This window comes from Tachysurus fulvidraco, chromosome 2, assembly GCF_022655615.1.
Source record: "Tachysurus fulvidraco isolate hzauxx_2018 chromosome 2, HZAU_PFXX_2.0, whole genome shotgun sequence".
NCBI classification, from domain to species: Eukaryota; Metazoa; Chordata; class Actinopteri; order Siluriformes; family Bagridae; genus Tachysurus; species Tachysurus fulvidraco.
Window position 1 is genome coordinate 37,254,920 of NC_062519.1, and position 12,472 is coordinate 37,267,391.

Consider the following 12,472-nt stretch of genomic DNA (forward strand, 5'->3'; position numbering starts at 1 on the left):
AGAAAGTTAGACCAGGTGATTAGCTGTAATTTGCCTAACTGCAGTAAGAATTGGCTGACAGGTTTACTATCCTTTTAAAGGACAGCATTCCAGAAATAGGCGAAATTCCAGCGTTGCTTACGTGTTACGCGGACATGTTATGGCACATCGGGACGAACGAGGCGGCGCTGTTATGAAGCACAGGAAATTAAAGCTGTAAATAAGCACGGGAGGAGATAAGAGATCTTTGGACACTTATGAGCAAAGAAAGATATCGGACCCCCAGCCACCCCCACCCCCCCTACACACACATCAATTTCTCCATGATAAGAAAAAGCCTCTATCTACTGTGAGTCACTTCTTCCCACAGAACCACTAATGGCGCAAAAGTCATGTGGTGGTGTGACCGTGTTTAGAGGTTCCTCGACAGCCATGGAAGCCGGATCCATGGAAACATGACGGTGATATCCGAATTCAGGTCACTTGGGATTAATGATATGGAAAATGTGTCCTTCAGAAAAATGTCTGTTCCCTATATGTTCCACTACTCTAGACAGAAAGCTAAACAGACAGACAGAAAGAGAGACAGACAGACAGACAGACAGAGAGAGAGAAAGACAGACAGACAGACAGACAGACAGACATATTGATCCCGGAGGAAATTCAAGCATCTAGTAGCAACATGCAGAGAACTAAGATTATCACAGTAACCTCCTCCCCCTCCAAACATGTGCAAATGAGGTAATTTTTTTTTATACATATGAAATATAAAATGTAAAAATTTCCAGTAGCAGCAAGTAAAGACATTAGTAAAACACTCTTGTGGTATGTTTTAAACAGACACAAAAGATAGACCTAAACATAAAACCAAGCAAATGATGAAATTAGTAAATAGATACTAGCTAGTTCTATTAAAGGCTAATGTTGAAAGATAACAAGTTGACAGAAAGTTCCTTTCTAATCCTGTGAAGATTTTGCATAGAATTATAATGCATGTTAGCCTAATGTTTATGCAAACCAGTAACTGATGTTGTAAGCAAAAAATAAGCTACAATATTGTATAAATCAGTTACCAATAGCATTATCAAGCTAACCAACATTTTTGCTAACCAACCTACACTACTGTGTACAGCATCATAAATGCTAGCAAACTAGCTTGGATTAGACTAACCATTGTAAACTTTAAACCAGTAATCAAATGTGCTAGAAAGCTAGCTAGAGTGTAGGCTTCCATGTATACTGTATAAACCACTAAATAATGTCACTTATGCTAACTAATGTATTGTGTAAGCTAGTGGTCATAGTAATACTTTTATAATAATAGTAATTTTGCTCAATGCTTATATCATGTTTACCAGCAAGCACTTGCATAAGCAAGCTACCTGACATGTAGATAATTATTACATTGTCTAAACCAGTAACCTATAGCACTAATTAGCTAGCTAACATTCAGCTAATTACTACACTATTTAAAACAGTAACCTATTTAGCTAGCATATTAACCTACATTAAGTTAACAATTACATGGTGTAAAATAGTAGAGCTAGCATGCTACCTAAAAATAGCCTAACCTTTTATATTGTGCTAAACAGTAATAAAAGACAGTAGCAAGTTGGTTACATATTGTAAACTAGTAACGAATGTCAGGAGCAAGCTAGCTGAAAGCTAACATTAGGTTAAATAATGTACTGTGTAAACTACAAAGCTATATAAAAATAGAGTAACTTTTCTATTGTGCTAATCAACATCTGGCAAAATATAATACTGTATAAACCAGAAACCAATGCCACATCAGGCTAATGCATATAAGCTAAGATTATGCTAATGATTGTTGCATAAACTAGTAACAAATGCACCAACAAACTAGCTAACATTCACTATCATATTGGGTAAACAACTAATTATGTTTCTAGCAAATTAGATAACGTCATGCTAACTAATGCATTGTGTAAAACAGTAACCAGGTGCTATATAAAAATAGCCTAACTTTTTATATTGTGCTAAACAGTAATAAAAGACAGTAGCAAGTTGGTTACATATTGTAAACTAGTAACGAATGTCAGGAGCAAGCTAGCTGAAAGCTAACATTGGGTTAAATAATGTACTGTGTAAACTACAAAGCTATATAAAAATAGAGTAACTTTTCTATTGTGCTAATCTACATCTGGCAAAATATAATACTGTATAAACCAGAAACCAATGCCACATCAGGCTAATGCATATAAGCTAAGATTATGCTAATGATTGTTGCATAAACTAGTAGCATAAACAGCGATAATAATCAATGAGAACAGCAAGCTAACTAATGTTCAGCTAACAAATATACTGTGCAAACTCAGAAGCAAGATAATTATAATTCTGTCTAAAATAGTAACCAGTGGTGCAAGAAAGATAGCTAGGATTAATCTAACTATAGTTTAGTCAAAAGCAAGATAACAAAAAGTTTTTTTTTTAACTTATAACCAATGTTCATTGCAGTCTCCTCAGATTGAACTAACTGGTATAATGTGTAAACAAATAGCAAACTAGCTAACATTAGGTTAATTATAATACTGTGTAAAGAGGAACAAGAGCAAGATTAGTTCAGATTAAGCTAATTATTATATTGTTTAGGCTAGTAATCAATGTTGATAGCAATCTAGTTAATATTGTGGCAGTAAAACAGCCAGTAGACACATTTACTAGCAAGCTAGCCAGGTTTAACAGCTTTTTATTTAGTTTAACTTTCTAACTAATTAATATGCTGTGATTTTGTCAAATTACTACCAAAAATTTGACTTTATTAAGAAAAAAATAATAATAATAAAAGAGCAACTTTCAAACAGTAGAAAACAAACTCTCTTCCCAGAGACACAAAAAGACAAAGTTGTCTAGCTCTGTGTGTCTGTGTCTATTGTTAGGAAGTGGTGTTGAATCAGAGTGTCAGTGTTTTGCTAAGCTACAGTCGCACTGCAGCCAGAGCTCAGGCCATCTCTTTGCATACTAATGTAGAGAGAGTTCCTGCGTCGCCTGAATCACAGGCCAGCTCTAGGACTCAACCGGTCACAGTAACAATGCGGCGGCCATTAATGAAAGGTCTGCTCGGGATTTATAGCGACACTGGAGCGGGGAAGGCTGTGCCAGCGATCCCGGACGCTCAGTGCTTGAATACGGACCACAAATTATAAACAGTTTGAGTAAATGAAGTGAGCGAGCAGCTTTGTTGCACAGGCGTACATCTTCCCGTTGATGGTTGCTCTGGGAAAGGAAGTTATTGAAGCCTGGATTTCCTGCTTTCAGCTGTGGCCAAGAACTCTGAGGTTTATGGCAACTTCTGGAACTGACTCATCTAATGATTCATGGATTCGATACTATTTTCATGGTTTGCCTGCATAGAAACTTGGGCCATGTTATATTTTAGGGTGAAGACAAGTGAGTGGAAAACGGGAAATAAACGAACAACGATGTAAGGACATGTTTGTGATTAAAACTAATTGTTTACTTATGTAGCTGTGACTGAAAACAACATTGAGATTTACGTAGGAAGAAAAAAGTTTAAAAAAAAAGCACTGTTAAATAAATTGGAACTTTTTCTTTCAGGTCTCATTTGAGAAAAGTCAATCTAAATCAGGTCAGCTAACTAGCATATTGTATAAACAAACAGCAAAAATAGCTATTATATTAATTAACAATTTCCTAATTAAAATACTGTGAAAACAGGAAGCAGAGGATCTGGTTTTAGGTGTAAGACCAAAAAATATTGCTTGCACTTTTCATTTAAGATAAGTCTCGTTTGCAAAACTTGCAAATCTAATAAGGTGAGGTTTTCTGTAAAAAAAAAACAAAAAAAAAAAACTATAGTTTAACATTTATAGAAGGAGTCTCCAGAGTCAGAAGACTGCAACAGTAAGGAACTTTCCAGTTTCTTGCTGGGTTTTGTTTTTGTTTTGTTCAAGAAAATGAAAAAAGTTATAAGAGTTGTAACCCAAATGAAGTATTAGAATTCTAATTAATAAAAATGTCCCTGCTGACAAACTGCTGTTGTGTAAGAGGATTAAAACATTCTGAGACATGTGATACTGACTGGTTATTTTCCTATAAAGTATTTAGTTTATTTCTTTATTTTTCCTATAAAGTATTTAGTATATTTATTGTGCCAATCATTTAATTCAGCCCATTTTGCAAATTAAATACTTTCATTTATTTGACAAAAGATTTCCGAAATCTAAGAGCTGTCCTGTGTAGCAAGGATCTAGATATCCCACTACACATCGTGTATCCAAAAAATGCTGAGAGAATTTTTTTGTTAATGTTTAGTTAATATTGGATAAAACTCCAAAAGTGTTAATCCTTTATTATAAAAGTGAAGGCAATAAAGTCAATTACACTCCCCAAAGAAAGGCTGTTAAGGCCCAAGTGTAGCAAGGAGTTTGCTGGAATTTTATAGCTGCACATTTACATTTACTACCAATTTTGTCTTTTATGGCAATTCTGCTTTCGCAGTTGTGAACAGCGCTAGAGACAGAAGTGGACCCGAATCTTCTCTGCTCAATCGCTAACACGCAAAGCTCTATACTGCATACTCGCAGTCATATAAGTGACACTATGCCATTTATTATATCATGATAAAATCGAGAAATGGAAAAAGAAATCGTTCCTTGCTAGGTATTTAATAAAGTTTCAGAGACTACATCAACAACCAAACGTTCCTCAGATACAATAAACTCCAAAATCTGAAAAGCACTAACGCGTGTGACAAAACATTCCCCTGTGCACTGTGATGGCGAATTACAGAAGAGAAAAAAATGAAGCTAAGCAGTGACCTGATTTGTGTATAAAGTGTTCTGCCACGCAATCACCTCAAGCCGGTGTGAACACTACTGTATTCACTATTCAGGGTTTAAAGCCTATTATAAACCGTGCCACCCATTAACTCGCTTGAATCAACATTCACACTTAAATGACTCTCTATTAAGCTAAATAACCAACTCTTGTTTGCGGCTAACCTTGATGAGGAGTCCAGAAGAAGAACGCAGAACTGTTTGAACTGTGAACTGTGTTGGTGTACATTCTTAATGATAGCAGACAAAGCATTTGTAGGAATGTGTGTGCGTGCTAAGCTGTTTTTATAGAGGTGTGAGCATCTACACACACACGCACACACACATTTGATAATATAATTCTAGAAGAGAAAAAGAAGACGTCAGGCTGATGTATTGCCCCACATGCACAACTGGAAAAATAGCTCCAGAGTCTAATTTAGGAGGAAAACATGATGAAGCCAGGTCTGCTCGGAACACTTAATTACGCTTAATAATGTGCAATCATATCGGCTTAATTCCCCTGCACATGTGCCAGCTCTGAGACTTTATTAAGTCGCTGTAAAAACCTTATAATGCAAACGGAAAATTGAATTCGAACAAGTCTTACTCCATTTATCCACATGGATGAGTGGATTTACATTCAGAAAATCTTACATTACATATTGGATATTTATTTGTGTGTGTGTGTGTGTGCACGTGTGGCAGCCTGCCAAAGCCTCTTCATATGGTTACAAATTGACATTTTTTACCTATAGTAACCTGTCTGTCTGTGTGTCTGTCTGTCTGTCTGTGGGGTCCAAAGCTCTGAAACCATTACAACAGTTATTAATATCAACAACAACTCAGGTGAAAAGCAGAAATATTTAGATGAATTCCAGAATTTTCTAACATTTGATGCATCCAATTTTTTTTGAGTCTCAAATGACACTCGAGCTGATTGTGCAAAGTTTATGTAAAACATGATGATTCGTGATAGATCTCATGGACTCACAGAAAATCTGATTTTTTTTTACTAGATCCTGATATATTTAAATTAGCCAAAGGTGACAAAAAAAATGTGTTTACTCGCTATCCTCCCTCCGCTCTAGAGTTTGTAGACCATCCGTGACCTAATGATCCAGGATCCTGGTGTTCATTAATAGAAACTTCAAATCTCTATCAAAAATTTATCAATTTATCTGGACATTTTACAACTGATCTGCTTATGGAAGAAACTGACATATTATTAACTCCGGTCAGTCTCATCACCTGAGGTAAAAATCATCCACAGCAATAACCATTTAAACCCAGACTTCACGGCTGTCTCTTCTCCATAAATAATCAGTGCTTCGTTTACTCAGTACTGATCTGTTGGAATTAGATCTTTAAATCGTTGTACAGGTTTGTCCAGTGTCATGTACATAGTGTGTGAGTGCTCTTCTCTGTTTTGGTGACGATTCAGAAATTTTGAATCTGATGTCTGTTCTGCTCTGACACAGAGCTACACACATCAGTAGTGAGAGGGGGAAAAAATCCTGTAGCTTTCAACTTCTCGTTAAAAGAGAAAATCAAAGCTGACGCTGCAACCGTTGAGCTCCCGGGTGTTGGGAGTAAAATCCAGGGCTTACGTGTAATTATTACAATTCATACTGTAACACTAGCTTTATATATGATGGCTTCCAGCTACCTCTAATATGTCACGTTGTATTAGAAACCTGTGGGAAACCTTTATGCCAAGTGAAACAAAAAAATATATATATAAAAATCAGTTCATGCCTACTTGTGGAAAGAGTGAACAAATCTTAGTGAGTTGAAAACCGCTCTTGATCAGTTCAGACCTTTATTTAGAGCAGCTGCCTTCATTGCTGGGAAATGTGCTGATGAAAAAGGACAGGAATAGCATCACTCCTTCACATCCAACAAAATATAATATGAAACTCAGAACTGGGGGGATTCCTGTTTCACTCGGACCCGCAATTATGTCAAAAGGTTTACAATCAGCGTCTTCCAAGTCGTTTAATACTTTCCATCCCCTTTTTTTTTTAGCTCTCCCATCTCTCTGATTCTGCTCTGACCGCAGATAGATTCTAATAGGAAATGATGTGGAGGGTGAATAAAGCAGACAGGACGTGGCTGTTTGTGTTGGGCTTCGTCCCAGCAGAGTTGAGCAGTTCACGTTGTCCTGTGACCGCAGGACGAGAGGAAAAGCAAGTTAGCTGCTTCTAAAAGCGGCGCGGACGCTTGTGTGTGGTTCATTCATATGTGTTGAGGTAAACCCTCAGCTCCTCACATGCAGCCATTATGAAATCTATTTGTTGCTTGCTGCTCGCTAAGTGGATGTAGATGATTCTAAATCGATAAAAGAATAGACGCTGATGAAGGAGCGACCAAAATTTCTTGCTCGCTTGGTTTTTATACAGTTTGTTTCCTCATGAATGATCTTGCTTTTATACGACTGAACTGTTGAATTCACCAATCTGGTTGGTCAGAAGCTGACGGTTTATTTTTCTCTAAAAGCAACTTTCATCTGTAATTTGAATCCCGGGATTTATTATTAGAACGTTAAGGCGCGCTTTCTAGTACGTTATCGTTTCTGTAGTTAAAAGCTCATTCACGGCGACCTTGAGTATTTAAGCCTGACAATAAGTGGATTTTTTTCAACTAGCAATGAAACAATGGCGGTGAAAAATGTAGCACTGTTGCGCCAGTGAAGCTTTCTGTAAGAACGTTCACAAAAGAAGACTTCAGTCAGTTTTAGTGCTTTGAGCATTCTTTGAGAAAAAAAACTGTTTCTTTACGCCTTATTTTGCGAGGGAAGATTTCTGGACGGAGGATTTTGCAATTTGTAATTTCTCAGTTGCGTGACTAGCTGCATTACTAGAGAGCAGGTGAATAAGGGAACGTTCGTCAATGTTATAAGAAAAAAAAGGAGGAACTAACTCATTTTCCTGGAAATACCATAATCTTATCATACTCTTTAATGTTGTAAAAGTCGCATCACACAAATCTCTGCATTGAAACATTTCCAGAGACTAGAACAAATCTGAGGGTTTCTTCCCCTTACAAATCACACATGACTCATTTGGGTGGGTGTCCTAACACTTTTTGTGTAGAAAATGACTTGATTTTGAACTTCAAATTAACATATTCTAACAGCAAATGTTCTCCACTAAAATCACTGTACAGAAATTTCGTTCTGAAAATTGATTGAAGGATTTGACTGGAAAATTAGAATTAAATGTCATTATGTTTGTTATCATTATTAGAGCTACCTGACAACCAGGCTCACAAAGATAAACCTAAATATGGCTGTGTTCTAATCACACCTTCAGTTTATTAAAAGACTAGAAGAAAAAAAAAACTTTAGCCAAAAGCTAATTCATGCTGAGCAACAAGCAGCTGGCAACTGAAATATGAGGCGTATTAAAATGCCATTGATAAGTTAAGAGAGTAGATATCTTATCTGAAGCATACAGGAGCCATATGGTGCCACGACCAGCGCCTCCTGTTGCTGGCATAACAATGGCCTGGTGTAGACAGTGAGCGCCAGCCGCGGCTTGACAAATGGCCGTTAGCCTGCGTCCTGGAAGCAACGAGAGTAACGTTCATATTTGCATTTTTCCCCTTACAGGTGCAGAAGGCGACTAAACCAGATGTCAACTTGAGCACAGCACTGTTTGCCTTCTGCAGTCCCCCCCCCCCCCCCCCACACACACACACACTCCTCTCTGGCTCAGCAACAGGAAAGACAATAGGGTCTCTCTGTGTTGCGTCCATTCCCCCACAATCCTCCATTCCCAGAGGTAACCCAATCCACTATGTCGAAGCAATGCACCTATTCTCTTCCCATTTCACAAGTGAAAGACTGCATTCTTTTTCTCTCCAGCCATGCTCACAAGCACCACTCAGACAGAAAATAAAGAAATGAACGAAGTTTTCACCTCCTGCTTCAGATTTATTATTAAAGCCCCCCCTTTCCAAAGAAATGCACAGACAACGCAAAGGGTCCACGATTTCCAGATTGCGATTTGCTCTGAAGCATGAGCATGTCATCAAATCTGTTTCCTTCGTACTTAAGAAATATAATCACATTCAGACTCTGCTTCCTTTTTCCTTCGCACTTGTGTGAGATAAGAGAAATATCACATAGACGTCAGCTTTAAAGCAGCCAAAAAGAATTTATCACTCCAGTCTAGGATAGAATACAACTAAAATACAACAAATATCTTAATATTACATCACACTGTCTAAATCCCAAGTGTCCAATACCCAAGCAATAACATAATACCTAAACATACTACGCCACATGCCAGTACACAAACAAATACCATGGCATCTTTAATATCTTCTATGCTTTAGCTTCATATGCTTCAGCAGACTTGAAATCACAGTGATGCTACACTATTAAATACACTCGCAGAAGAAAAAAAAAAAAGAGTACTAACCTCTACCTCTCTTTGTCACTCTGGTGGCACCTTCAAGAGTAAATCTTCTTTTGTACCTTTAGTGTGTATTTTTTTGATCGTACGCTGTGTGACGTGTTCTATTAAAGTCGATTAAGGATTTAATTTTATTGATTTATAAACCTGTCAGTTTTTATTTTAGATACAGATTACAACAATGACCTTATATCATGTAAAAGATACAAAATAGTTACAGGTACAAAATATGTACTCTAGATGTTACCACTCCAGTGTGAATGAACCGGAGATTAGTGTATGAACTCTACACTGGATACATTTTCCATAGAAATATCATCTGATCACTTTTTGTGCATAAACATGTAAAATATGTACAGAAATGTGCAACCAGCTGATTAGCGTTACAGCTATAATAATGTCGTCTCTTCTGCATGCTTTCAAACCTGTCACTGTGCGCAAGTCAAAAATCCTCAAAACTCACGTTCAACAGGTCTTCCGACAACATAAGCTGAAACCTTTTTACAAATCGCTGTTCAACTGTATTTATTTTTCTGTTCGGTCCTTTCTCAATGAGCAGATTTGCTTTCCAAGATAAGGTCATGCCAGCGGTCAAGTCTCAATCTGTTTACTGTAGTCAATGATGACAGCCCAGTTAGAGGAGACAAACAACACATTGTGTCTTGCTGGACTTTCTTTTCTTTCCTTTTTTTTTTTTTTTTTAAATAAAGGCCACAGTGAAATATAAGGCAATAATTAACTGTGAGAATGAAGGCTTAGTCCCAAATCACACAATAGTGGAACTTGTTTTCAGAAAGCTGAGCAAATGGGACAGTAACACAAGTCCTCTTCACCAAGTAGCTCTTTTAAGAGCTCTATATTGATGTCGTAATGAAATATTACTACGACATAGTCTTAATTCTAGATTCAGATATATACGATTGAGAGATGTTTTAATATTTGAATCCCATCTGAGTTTGGACCCAATTTTTCCCCTTGGGATTAATAAAGTATTCTGATTCTGACTAAGAGCTCTGAAGTTTAATAAAGTGTAAATTCTTAACATTTTCTAATAACCTAAAATTAGGATAATATACAGTCAAAAAAACAAACAAACAAACAAAGGATTTCAATCAGGTTAAAGACTGAATTTTGAACAGGAGAGGAAAGTGGAAAGCTAAGCATTAGCTTAGCACAAAAAACAAAACAAAACCAGAGCAGAGCTTTTAGCTTCACTGGGGCTTTAGTGTGCATGTCATAATTACGAGTTTATCCTTCTTTCCTTTTTTCTTTTGTAAATGTAAACTTCAAATTAATTTCCCAAAGTCTACCCTGTTATCACGTCAATTGCGTGTGAAACACACGTCCTCCTGTTTTGTAACAAAATTACACTTTTTAGACTAAACGTCAGGCTCGAGCGCAGTCTGGGTTCATTTATTTTTTATTTATTACTCTACAAACAACGTATTTCATATGTCTTGTCAATGCAACGTCGTTTCGCTTTGGCATGGAAAAAAAAAACACCAAGCTGATCTTTCGACATTAGTGCACAGTAGAGAAGGCGGGCAATCCCAACAAAGGAAATGACAAACCGAAGGCTGAGCGCTTTTTCCTTACTGTAAATGAAGCCCTAGTGATTTGTTGGAGTAATGGCGAAATCTGACTAAACGCCTAATAGTAATAAACACAGAGAAACACAGCCTACGAAGTGAAGTTACAGGAAAAAAAGCTAAAATTATGTATCTCAAAAGCTGAAACGCAACAGATTGTCAACAGAAGTTGGAAAGAGCGCTCGTGTGAACTTTAAGTAGGGGGCATGTTATAATCTGTGCGATAATTAATAAAATACAGGTCGTACTAATAAAATACAGGTCGCTATGGGAACGAAGCACGTTTTTATAAACACTTTAAAGCAGTGCGTAAGGAAGCGCGAGCGGTTTTGGTGAGTGGTGTTAGATACAAGTGCTGGGGGGGGGACAATGAAAGGAAACGTGTAAGCTACTTACGGTGAGGATTGTAAGAGAAGAAGGAGGAGAAGGAGAAGAAGGAGAAGGAGAAGAAGAAGGAGAAAAACAGCAAAGACGCGAGAGCAACAAGTCTCTCTTGCCGGCGCTGTGTTTTCGCAAACGATTCCGAGGAGATCTGCAACTTCCGGCAAAAGGGGCGAACTGTGGGAGAGAAAACAGCAACATTTTTTTTTTTTTTTGGAATCCCGTCATCCTGTCCGGAAAAAAATGGTCCAAATCATTTTACCATCCAAAAATGTTTCCGATAACAAGAGGAACGATTTTGATCGAGAGGATGAAAAGCTCCAGGACCCGAGAGCAATGGCGCGCGCGAGCGGCTTCTATTATATAAAAAAAATGTGAAAAATGCCAAAGATTTTTGGTGCCATGTCACACAGGCGGGTTACAGCACTGAGTCAGTGGCGTACAAAGTGAAAGCACCCTGTTGCAGGGAAAGAAAAAAATACCACACACACAGAAGCAGAGAACTAAATCCGTCTGAAAACACTTTCCTCTCCGGATCAGATACGTGGCTCAGTTTGTTTTGTTTTCTCCTTAAAACTGCGCCTACGTTTTGTTTATGGAAGACATACAAGTTTGTATCCCCCCCCCTCCCCCAGTGTATTAACGTTAAACTTACCTTCACGTCCGTAATGGATATAATGCTTTAAACAGCTCCGCCCATTTGTTGTTGTTTGTTGTATGATTTTTTTTTTTTTATTCTAATGTGTGAGAATTTATTTTGCAAAGTGCGTAAAGTTAGAGTGGCGGTTCAGGGCCGGGCGGGAATGCGAGCGCGGATCGCCGACACACCGAGAGATGCGAAGAATGCGCGGAATGAGAGCAGGAATGAAATGAACGCAAGGCGTCGGGTTCGCGCGAGAGGGCGGAGCCACAGGGTGGCGTCATCCCCCAGAGCCCGGCGAGGAAGGCGTGGCTACATCCGTTAGGATGACTTCACACGACAACGTCGGCGCGATGGTCCAATAGGAGCAGGTTCACGGTTCAAATGAACGCAGATTACATTTTAGCTTTATTAACCTCCCAGAAGTGGAAAGAGAAATGATTTCCAGACATATCAAATGCCCCAGTGCGATACTTTTATTTTCGCCCGACCACGAAAGGGTTTCAAAAACCAAGTAGACCTAATAATAAAATTAGATTCTGTATAATAGTGATTTTAGTTTTGTTTTAAGAATCACTTGTGCTAGTGAGTTCAATAACAAACACAGCCTGCATTTTAAACACTCACTAGTTAGCCCACAAATACCCTTAGGGTTGTCATTAG

At 37.9% G+C, this 12,472-nt stretch overlaps 1 protein-coding gene across 9 annotated transcripts in view; it reads right to left on the bottom strand.

The window, feature by feature from the left end:
• tead1b (TEA domain family member 1b) overlaps nucleotides 1–12,062 on the bottom strand; it is a 61,066-nt gene extending 49,004 nt beyond the window's left edge. For 3 of the 9 annotated variants that reach the window (XM_027153082.2, XM_027153080.2, XM_027153083.2), the window contains exon 1: nucleotides 11,825–12,057. The gene's annotated coding sequence lies outside the window, so the exon portion shown is untranslated. Of the gene's footprint in view, nucleotides 1–11,184; nucleotides 11,347–11,431; nucleotides 11,691–11,824 lie in introns of those variants that run through there. The other 6 variants (XM_027153075.2, XM_027153076.2, XM_027153078.2 and 3 more) reach the window with 6 other exon arrangements.
• Nucleotides 12,063–12,472: the final 410 nt, after the last annotated feature.